The sequence below is a fragment of the Curcuma longa genome, chromosome 4 (genome assembly GCF_044706935.1).
Source record: "Curcuma longa cultivar G26 ecotype Majalengka, Jawa Barat chromosome 4, ITB_CL_G26_1.1, whole genome shotgun sequence".
Taxonomy (NCBI): domain Eukaryota; kingdom Viridiplantae; phylum Streptophyta; class Magnoliopsida; order Zingiberales; family Zingiberaceae; genus Curcuma; species Curcuma longa.
The window spans coordinates 19,679,986-19,690,830 of NC_133864.1; the positions used below are offsets into that span (position 1 = coordinate 19,679,986).

Genomic DNA, 10,845 nt, shown 5'->3' on the forward strand with positions numbered 1-10,845 from the left:
CCAGACGAGAGCTTGGCGTGGATCACCAGTAGAGGTGGGACTCTGACGATGACTGCTCGATTGATTCAATACCGTTCAAACGTCATTCGCGAGGTACACATTTAAAATAATTTATTATTCAACAAATTTTAAATTCCTGTCATGCCTTGTACACTTGTTATTACCTGCTATACATGCGTGTGTTGTTTAATAATTAATTATAATTATTATTTTATTTCCGCTGCGCACGTTTACGAAACGTGTAGACACGCGCATTGCACCAAAACGATCCCAACAATGGAGGCGCCTTGGTTAACAAGACTCTTGATGAAGCTAGAGAATTCATAGCAAAGATGGCAACCAATTTAGAATTTGGGAGTAGACAAATGGTTACCAGAAGCATTAATGAGGCCTATGTTTCGAGTACCAAGCAACCACAGTACTATCAATTCCAACAGTATGACATGTATGATTCAGTTCCCAATACTTATATGATTCAGTTCCCAATACTTATATTCCTGATTGGAGATATTATCAAAATTTTATAATGGGGGTACGCAGTAATAGAGTGCTCAATTTTTTTTAGCATGTCAGACTCCATTTGGATTTCAGAATGACTCAATGCCCACTTGGCCATAGCTATTCCAACAAGTCGATGTACTTGAGGAGATGGATTATAGGGTTTGTGATAATCTTGTTTTTGATTCTACTACTCTACGAAACTCCTCTATTTCTTTGTATTGTGATGGTGAAGTTACTAATGTTGTAGAGTCTGATGATATTGTTGATGCATATAAAATTTTTGATAAAGCTATTGGTGTTGTAGATGTTGATGATGGTGTTGCATATAAGACTTTAGATGAACTTGTTGTCGCATATTGATATTGATGATGCATGCAATATTCTTGATGGGAGTGCAGATATTGTTGTAGAAATTGAGGATGATAATGTTTATGAGTTACCAACTAATCTTTTTATGATGATGTTGTAGATGGAAGTGTAGGGACTTGTACAATGAAGGTAATGCCCCAAGAATCAATTCCTTTTTTTTTGCAACCACTTGAAATGGAGTTAAAGCATCCCTTTTCTTCCCATTTGGAGTATGCATACTCAAAGGAGGAAGAGTAGTTGTCAGTTATCACTGCCCAAAATCCCCATCCTGATCGAGAGAAGACTACATTCACTAACTCCTTTTGCATTTTTTTCATATAGGAGATTACTATTTGGTCTTTGAGATTCTTCAGCTACCTTTCATCGTTTCATGGTTAGCATCTCTTCTCATCTTTTAGAAAATTTCATGAAAATATTTATAGTTGATTTTATTGGATATGACTCATTTTTTGATACATGTTTAGTTAAGATTGATGTCATTTTAGCTTTTTCTTACCCCATATGTGTGCGGAAGGTGTGTTTTTTCCCTAGCCATGCAAGTTTCTACAGGCCCCCGGATTGGATACTTCTATTGAACCACCTTCAACCGCCAGGAATTAAAGAGAAAATGATGTTCACCTCAGCTTGAATCATTCTACTCCCTGACTGAATCCTACATTTGAACCATCTTCAACTGCCCGAGCGAACGTTCGAGGAGATGATGATGGAGGGAGCGACACTTAACCACTGATCACATGAAGAAAGCCCTCTCTTCCACTCAGACCATCCCACTATCGGTTTGACTTCTACTTTTGAATTGTCTTCAACCGCCAGAAATAAAGGGAAGTCAGTTCTTTTTGTTGTTTTCCTTTATCTTGATACGTGTTTATTGCTTTCCTTTGTTTGTTACTTTGCTTTGATTGTTTTGCTTTGAATACTTTGCTTCTTGCTTTATACTTTGTGTAGTTTGGTTTTGCATTTTCCTATGGTTCCTTCATAAGACTTTGAGAATCATAAAAGTTAATTAAGTTTAACTGTTGAGTTTGTGGATTCATTGACATGATTAAATACTTTGCTTCAATGTGGTCTATCGTGATGGACTCCATCTTGATAGATTAAGTTTGATGATTTTTATTTACCTAGTAAGGATCTTAGTCATGCTTATCTTTATTCTCTTGTATGTGAGTTGCACTCATAATATTTGACACTCTAGAACTTATTTTGATTCTTTTTGAAATTACAATAACATAAGCTTGCATGAATGTGATGAAGGCAATCTTTCTTGTTTATCTCATAGTTTCTTTGCTTATTTTGCTATTGTTACTAGTTGAACATTTTACCTAATAGTTCATTGTACTTTTCTTATCATATCTTCTCATTTTTATTATTACGTCTTTATTGATTTTCTTTTCCTTATGGCAAAAGGTGATAGCACTCACCCCAAACATCCCTCAATACTAGCCCCACAACAATTTGAAGGGAGATAAATCACGGTGACTGAGCGACCTCTTCAGGTGGAAAGAATTTTATTCTCCAAGAGATTTAACCATGTTCTTTTGTGGCAATCTACCACCTAAGTACCAACTCAACTATGCCCGTGGTAGCAAGTTTTGGTTTTCATTTCCATATCATATGATGAAAGTATTGGGTGATCTCATGATGTATTACATTGTCCGAGACGACCAAGTTCTTAGTGTTGGGGGGAGACAAATATATGAGAAGAATGCTTGTAAAAAATTCTCTTTGTGTACTCAAAGGAAAAAAAAAAGAAAATTTCTCAAGTATGTTGTATGATGTGTGATTGATAAACAAGAAGAGACATTTCATAGATAGTCTCCAAAATTGCTTATGCTAGCATCGATAAGTTTTTGAAAATATTGATATTTATTCATTGGGCATTGTTGTTAGGAGACCTAGATGTTTTATAAGATATGTATTTTGGAGATGTTATAGTTTGTTTGTTTGTGTATCATGTTGAGAATGTATAAGAGAAATTGAGTGTTGGAAGTTTAGATGAGTTTTTATGCATATTATTTGATTGTATTCATCATGTTGGTTGTTCCAATGCTCTCATATTTTATTTAGTTTCTCTTCTTAATCTCATCTTGCTTGTCTTCTTTATTTCTTATTGCTCCATTATATCCCTAAACAAGTCCTTCTAATTGATATATGCATATGTTCACAATGGTGGAGAAGTAGAAAATAAGCAAGCATATAGTAATATAATTTATTATGAGTAGCTTTGAATAGAAACTCTACTTTATAATTATTTTTGAGAACGAAAGCATAACTACTTATCTTGTGAGATTCTATCATGCTTAGTTTATTCAAGTTGATTAAAATCTCCATGCTTATTGACTTGTGTAAGAACTGGACCCATGAATATTTTGATCCTTGTAAAATATAATAGTCTTAAGTAATTAGTTTTTACTATTTTCAAAGTATTGATATGTGATTGCTTAGGAGATAAATTTTTGGGTGTTTTGTAATTTTGTTTTACTTGCTTGAGACGTGCAAGAATAAGTGTAGGAGATAACCAACATTTTGATACGTTATTTTAGATCTTATACTTATCATTTCTATCCTCCCGTATATTTAAATCATTCGTTATATCATATTTTATGAGTAAGATCTATTTTAAGCTCATGATGATATTTCTATAAATTTATGGCATTAATTCATAAAATGTGAACTTGATTTTGTAGGGGATCAAGAGGAGTCATGGACTCGATTGACCGAACTAATTTTAGCCCAAGGAGTTCATCAAGAAGAAGCTCGGTTCAATTACGAGTTTGGTTCAATTCAATTCAAGATGGACTCGATCAGCCACCATCCGCATCTTCCATTGGGTTTTTTGGTTTCAATTGAGGTTTTTGACTAGATCCGATCTCATCACAATAACCTTTTCGGCTCCAATCAGCACTTTCAAAGCTCCAAACAACAACCTCCTCATCACCAAGTTTGGTTTATCTCTTCATTGTGCTGAATTGTTTGGTTGTTAATTGAATGTGATACATTTGAGGTTCATGTTTAAGATTTCATGTCATACGTTATGAGTGAATGTTGATTGCAATGTGTTTAATGAATTTCCCCATATATTACTTTGATACAATTGATGCATTTCAATTCAATTAAATGTTTGTAATGCTTTGTTAGTGTGAATCCATATTTGTGTCTTTCATTTGAATACAATTAAATTAGATTAGATATTGTTAAATGCTTTAGATTTCATTAAATATTTACTTTGTGTTATCTTTAATTCTCTTACAATCGTAATTTATGTTAGATTAGATTTTTATTTTTCCTTTGTTAAATTTAGATTTTAATAAAAACTAAATTGCATTTCTAAATAAATTGATTCTAAGATTTATCGTCACTGATTACATTCCTTGTGCAATCTGAGTTATTCTATACTACATTAGCGTAGAGAAATTAGATATTAATCAGAGTTAGATATCGTCACCGACATATAAACATTTATCAAGATTTAAAGAGAGATTTCCAAGCGAATGTAACAGCCGGAATTATACTTCATCGTGAAATACCCAGAGAGAAACTAAGCCATGTTGGGCAACGTATAAAAATTGTGAAAACCAAACTCATTGAATTACATGATGGTACATTCAATTCCAAGGTAGGAAAGGAGTGGTGAACGCCTCTGCTTAGTTCGTTCGTTAGGCTGTAACGGAGAAGTGGAGAACGGCCCTGGGACCGAGATTAAAGAGGTGTTTTGTGAGTCCAGTGGAGATAATAATAGGTACTTGTGAGCCTTTGTGATGGACGTGGAAGAAGAGGCTGTGCATTTTCCTTTCTACAACTTTTTTCTGATGTGTTTTTTTTTTACTTTCCTCCAGTCATCGGCCAAGACATCTTCATGGAACTCTACCAGTGATAAACAGGCTTTCCTTCTCTCCAACTGGTACTGGTCAGCACCAAGCCAACACAATGTCAATTTACCAAAATAGGAAACCGTTTGGAGCCCACCTATATGTGATTCCCTTAACCAGACTATTAGTAGCAGAGTTTGTATAAAACTAGGTAAAGCATAATGTGAATATTATTATTAGAGTTGCATTCCACCATCAACCATTTTACATGATATCAATATTTTTTTCTGTACAATCTGAGGCAACGCTCGTCTGATCCCGTATACTTCTGTTAACACAATAATCAAACCATAAAAGCCTCATCGAGAAGTCAGATTTGATGTGTTCCTTCTGAAAGTGAAAGTATGCCAACAGAATGGCATGGATATAATATATACAAACTTCAAGATATGAAGTAGATACACTCACCCAAGATACATATACTACTACGGAAAAATGGAAACGTCATGTTGCTTCTTTGAAAACCATCATCTGTTGAGAAAGGAAATGGAGTTTCATAAGCAACTATAATTAGAATGTGGCACTATTGGCATATATAACAATTTCCTCTCCATTATAAACAGGATTTCTACTATACTTTTTTATGAGAATAAAGAGAAAATTATATTTTGAAGTCTGCGGAAAAAGGAATCTAGTAAGCCTTAATTGAACTAGCAACTGAATCATGCTTCTCCCTTTGGTTTCAGTAAACTTCCCATGTGAGACAGAAACAATTAGGTCCAGTAGAAATGACAGAACACCTCATTCAATAGGAAGTAGGAAGCATCTTCTGGAAGAGTTCATGCTTCATTTATTTCAGAATAAAGCAGGTATCTCCCAACAAAATCAATGCAATGACATGAGGTCATTGTTTGACAGAAAACATATTTTTAAATGTTGATGTTATACTCAAGTATAATCCATTTCTTCCAAGGAATATATATGAAAATAAAAGCATGTCAATCGTTATGGAATGTTTAATTATCAAAAAGGTCACCTTACTAAGTACTTTGATAAGAAGCCACATATGTTAACGGTAGTCAAGCACAAAAAATTTTCAGAGTTTGTGAGGATCTGGGTTGTGACAAGTCAAGCTTCAAGTTTTTAAGAGTAGTTCGGTGGAAGACTCATAAGGACTAAATATTGAGTTCAATCATAATACTGAAACAAGTTATCATTTGCAAGAGAAAAGTTGTTAGTTGCAACAATTGTTTTCTGGGTAAGTGACAACCGAGTTCTAGCATGTTGGTTGTGTTGAATAAAAAATATCATAAGCTAGAATTCAGAATGGAAGTACAGAATTCTAGGTATCAATGCTGAAGTCTAGCAAAACTAAACGATGGCTAACCAAAACTATCATTCATAACCACAAACTAGTTACCTTGCCACAAACAGGACATGCTTCGCTTCTCTCCATCCATTCATATATACAACCAAGATGAAAATGATGCGAGCATTGCATTATTATCTTCGGGTCTTCAGAAGTGTATTCTGCAGAAATTATATCAATCAGGCTTAAGTAAGAATATTAACCGTTAATATCAATGATAGGATTAGAGGAGATTAACTTTTTCCTTTTATTTAAGGATATTAGCCAATACAATAACAAAAAACTGTATATTTCCCATTATCTCATCTGAGGATTTTACCAATAATAATACCAGGCCATCTATATGTAAGAAGTCAATTCATTTTGTCCATCAACACAATATCACATGGGAAAAAAAGACATTTCTGAAAAAAAAATCACATAATCTCTCTAATATGGCATTAGAGTTTACTTTATAATTCAGATACTATGTGAATCAAAGAATTGTCCTGTACCTTCAAGTTTTTCCACTCAAATGTATCAGTTTTTCATAATAATATTGCAAAATCAACCTAGTGACCTAAATTCACAAGTCACAATAATGTAAATGGATTTCCCCACCACATAGGCAGACCCAGGAATATCCTAAGGAGGTGATAGATGTTGAAGTTCACAATAAGCATAAAAATTTATCTATGATTAGAGATATATTCATCAAATTTCTGATAAACAACACCCAAAATATATATAGAAAATTTAAAAAAGAAATTAAAGAAGAAAACAAGAAGGAACTAAGACATATCTATCAAATATAAGCAAGAAAAGGGACTTTAACATAGAATAGTTATTTTTGGATTGGAAAAACCATTCTCCAAATGTGTTCTAACAAGTTTTCACAAAGCACCGAACTGCCTAGCAATGACAAACTTCAAGCGGAGTTGAAGGGATGACCAACCTGTTGGTGCAATCAAGCACCAAATGGTCAAGCCCTACCATAGTGTTTCGACGCGGTGGGCAAAAGTCTAAAATTAAATTTATACATTGTGTCAAGTATGCAGGTGCAGATTTCTTGACATAAACATCGTAAGTGCAATAAGAAACTCCAACAGGAGTTGGCAAAAGTCCAAATAGGTCGAGGTTAACCGAATATTTGGCAAAAAGTACAGTAGTCGCTGCTAGAATTGGAAGTTCAACAGGGATTAACAAATGATGAAGCCTCAATATGTCAAGATCAAGGTAGACCAGATACCTAGAAAATGATAAAATCTCAATAGATCAAGAGTAACTGGTACCTAGCATGGAAGAAATCTAGAAGCTAACCTTTTAGCAAGTGGGATGTGAGAGAATGACCTATATTTTGGACAAGGATAGTTCCCTTAGGCGAAGAGTTGGCGAAGAAAAAAGTGTCTCAGAGTTAATGTCAACAGGATAGTTAACTGGTGGCAATGAACAATCAATTGATTCGTATGGTTGTCCAAGACTTGCAACAGATCTAGTTCTGTTCCAAGTCCAATCAAATGAAAGTAAAACATAGTCAACTCATGTTTAAATTTAAATAATGTAAATGACACAGTCAGCAAATGACAAATTGATGAACCATGAAATCAGTTGCAATTACACTTAGATAAATCGACTAATGATAGAACAGTCAATTGATGACATAGTTAGCAAATGACAAAGCTGACAAAAGACAGAATTAGTAGATTGAGATCCAATAGATTCAATCACGATTTTATTTAGTTCAATCATCTGTTGTAGAATAAGCAATCGACTAATAACTCAATCAATAGATGACAATCTAAATCCATGTGTATAGAAGGTGTATAGAAGATTGATTTAGCAAAGTCAACTGATAATTCGAGCCGACTGATGCTGAAACTGTCGGCTAGAGCCAGTAACAATTTGAACTAAGTAGAGATACCTCGGACTAAGCATCCCTCATACATTCTACTACATTCAAGAAACAACAGAAAATCCTCCATCTATAGCAAGATTATGAGGCATTCAAGATTTTTTTCATCTACAACAAGTATTTCTTATTCTGCACTTTTTCGTCTTTGCTTTACCATTCGTGTTGGTTCTTTCTTTTGACTTTTCATTGCTTTCATTCTTATTATTCTGTTGTTGTAACTGGCTTTGTAAAAAAGTTTTCTCCACCTTCAAAAAGTTTCCAAGTAGAAAGTATTGTAGTTTTCAAGGAACAACTCAGCTTATGAGTTCATAGGTCGTAAAGTAAGAATTGAGGGTTTTGAACCACACAAAACACTTGTGTTAATTTATTTTTGCTTTTATATCTCCTATTTACTTGCACAATTTTTTTTCTATATTTCTATTGCGCAAGCCTTTCAAAAACCATTTTCCCACTAAATATTCTTTTCATAATTAAAAAGACATTTTATCATGATAATTTAAATTCAATTTTAAGTTCTTATAAGAAATTTTGAAAACACTTAGCTCCGCTGCATTTTTTCCTTTTTCCATAACAATTGTTCGAGTATTCAAACATTTTTCAGTTGCATTTAGACAAGTATGATAAAATTTCAAAATAACATTGATTAGGTTATTCACCACCCACCCACCCCCACCCCCCATGTCTCTCACAATCCAACACCACCTCCCTAAGATTCTAAATTTTGATGGACCTATTCACTAATACACACGTGATCCATGTTATCCCCCTCTGCTTTAACAAATTAAACACTATATATAATATAATTGCATTTAGATAAGTCTTACAAAGTTTTCGATATAACCTTGATTAGGCTATTCACCACCACCACCAGCATCTCTCTCAATACAACACCACCTCCCTAAGATTCTAAATTTGAATGGACCTACTCACTAATACACATGTGCTCCATGTATCCCCTCAGCTTTAACAAATCAAACACCATATATAATATAATCAAATGACATACAAAACTACCTACTACCCCACAACTAAACGAGGCCCACCTAACATATTCTCAAACCCAGAGAAAAATTATCTTCCCTGACCATCCAGACAATCAAAACCTGCTCTAATGTTTACTTGACAACTTCTTTGCCTGCTGGTGATTCAATGAAGAGGTCAGTGTGCAGCTATGACAATGAATAAGTGATAGCAACAAAGATCAACCATAAGACAATGGTAAGCATTTCAGTTATTCCCTTCAACCTAAGGAAGATTCCTCTTTGACTATGTTTACTTAGAGGGAGGGGAACTAAAGGGAGGGAAGTGAAAGAAAGAAGGGGCCAAGAAGATATTTAGGAGGATGACAAAGAGAGATGGAACCATTACATGTAGGCCCTTCCTTTTGTTTTACATGAGGAGAAAGGTGAATGAAAATAATACCAAATGTCTAGGTTTTCTCTACCTTTAGTCTTTATGTTTACACCATGTTTTCTATTAACAGGTCTCCTCAGATTCCATATTCTACAATAATCTTTGATGTAGCTTTCACATACTTGATGATCATATCAAATAGAGAAGATCTTTATGTTATCATGGAATTTAATTATTGCCTTGGAACAATCAAACTAGCTAAAGTGACTTCATAGCATGTTCCACGATCATCCTAACTAAAGATCACTAAGGATTTTAGACTCAATTTTTTATGCAGATCATGTTCCATTATTTTCTAAAAATTCTTGATGTCTTACAAAAAATTTTAAATAAATTCTAATTACTTATCAGTTTATGTTTTCATATAATCTATGTTTTCACATGAAAAAATTACTCAATTGCATTTTTCAAATTTTTCCTCCAAACACGTCCAATAAAACTATCAAATCTCTTTTTCAAAATAATAATTCATATCAAGCATTTAGAGCAGAATTGATCCTCACTCTGAAATTTTTAAATCAGGCAATTAACACCCCAACCAAAAAACCATCCTACTAAATCTCCTAGAGTTAACTTGCACAATCCTAAGTCAACGGTTTCAAACTAAAATTACATAAACTTTGATACCAGATCTAGTATGTCTCAATCAATATGGGATTATCATGTCGATAAAAGAGATGAGGTTCAACAAATCTGCTTTAAAGCCAAGACAATATCAACTCACTCCTGAATTCTCTTGAATATGCATATGAGAATGGCCATCACTTATTTTATGATATAAATTGTTTTATGATTGGTTGGAATTTTTAATAGAAAAAACAGTTTTCCATGTTTTCTCTTTAATCTGTCAATCAGATGCCAAATAGCTAAGGCCTCTACAGAAAATGGATTTCAGTTGTAGAAGAAAACCAATGATGTGTTGAATTGAGTCTCCTACATATTTAAAAGGCTTTGGGAAGTAAAATTTTGAACAAGTTACGATGGATAATTTTATGCAGCCGGTCCCAAATAGGTTGGGCAAACACTGCATAGTAATAATGATGACAAGTGACTGCAATAGCAATTTTAGATTAATGTTGCTAAATGATTAGCAGTTCGAGGTTGGACTTGTATATGTCATAATGAAAGTTCACGTTCATGTAGACGAGAAAACTTTATTTGATTTGTCAAGGTTTTGGCTTCGTAGAAAGAGACGATTGTTGTCTTAGGAAATGCTCCACTGCATATCAGCAGCAGATATAGAGGTCTTGCTATGATCGAACATTGTTGGTATTGGAATTGGAGCAACTAGGCAAAGGAGAAGAAGTACTGGAGGTGTTGGCATGGATGCGGATCATGGCATCCACAGCTACCACAAGTGTTTGAAGTATTGTCGTCGTCTGATTGGATTGTATGGGACATGGCTTTGCAATTTTTCTGAGAAATTGGCATCTCACAAAGATGAAGAAGTTTTGCAAAAAAACCAAGAGAATCAAGGAAATTAATTAGAATTGCAC

At 34.0% G+C, this 10,845-nt stretch overlaps 1 long non-coding RNA gene across 1 annotated transcript; it reads right to left on the minus strand.

The window, feature by feature from the left end:
- Positions 1-4,888: 4,888 nt before the first annotated feature.
- On the minus strand, positions 4,889-6,211 carry LOC141827786 (uncharacterized). Its single transcript, XR_012601707.1, has 2 exons — positions 6,097-6,211; positions 4,889-5,207 (listed from the first exon to the last, which is right to left on the minus strand). It is a non-coding gene; the product is annotated as an uncharacterized LOC141827786 (long non-coding RNA).
- Between the last annotated feature and the right edge of the window lie 4,634 nt (positions 6,212-10,845).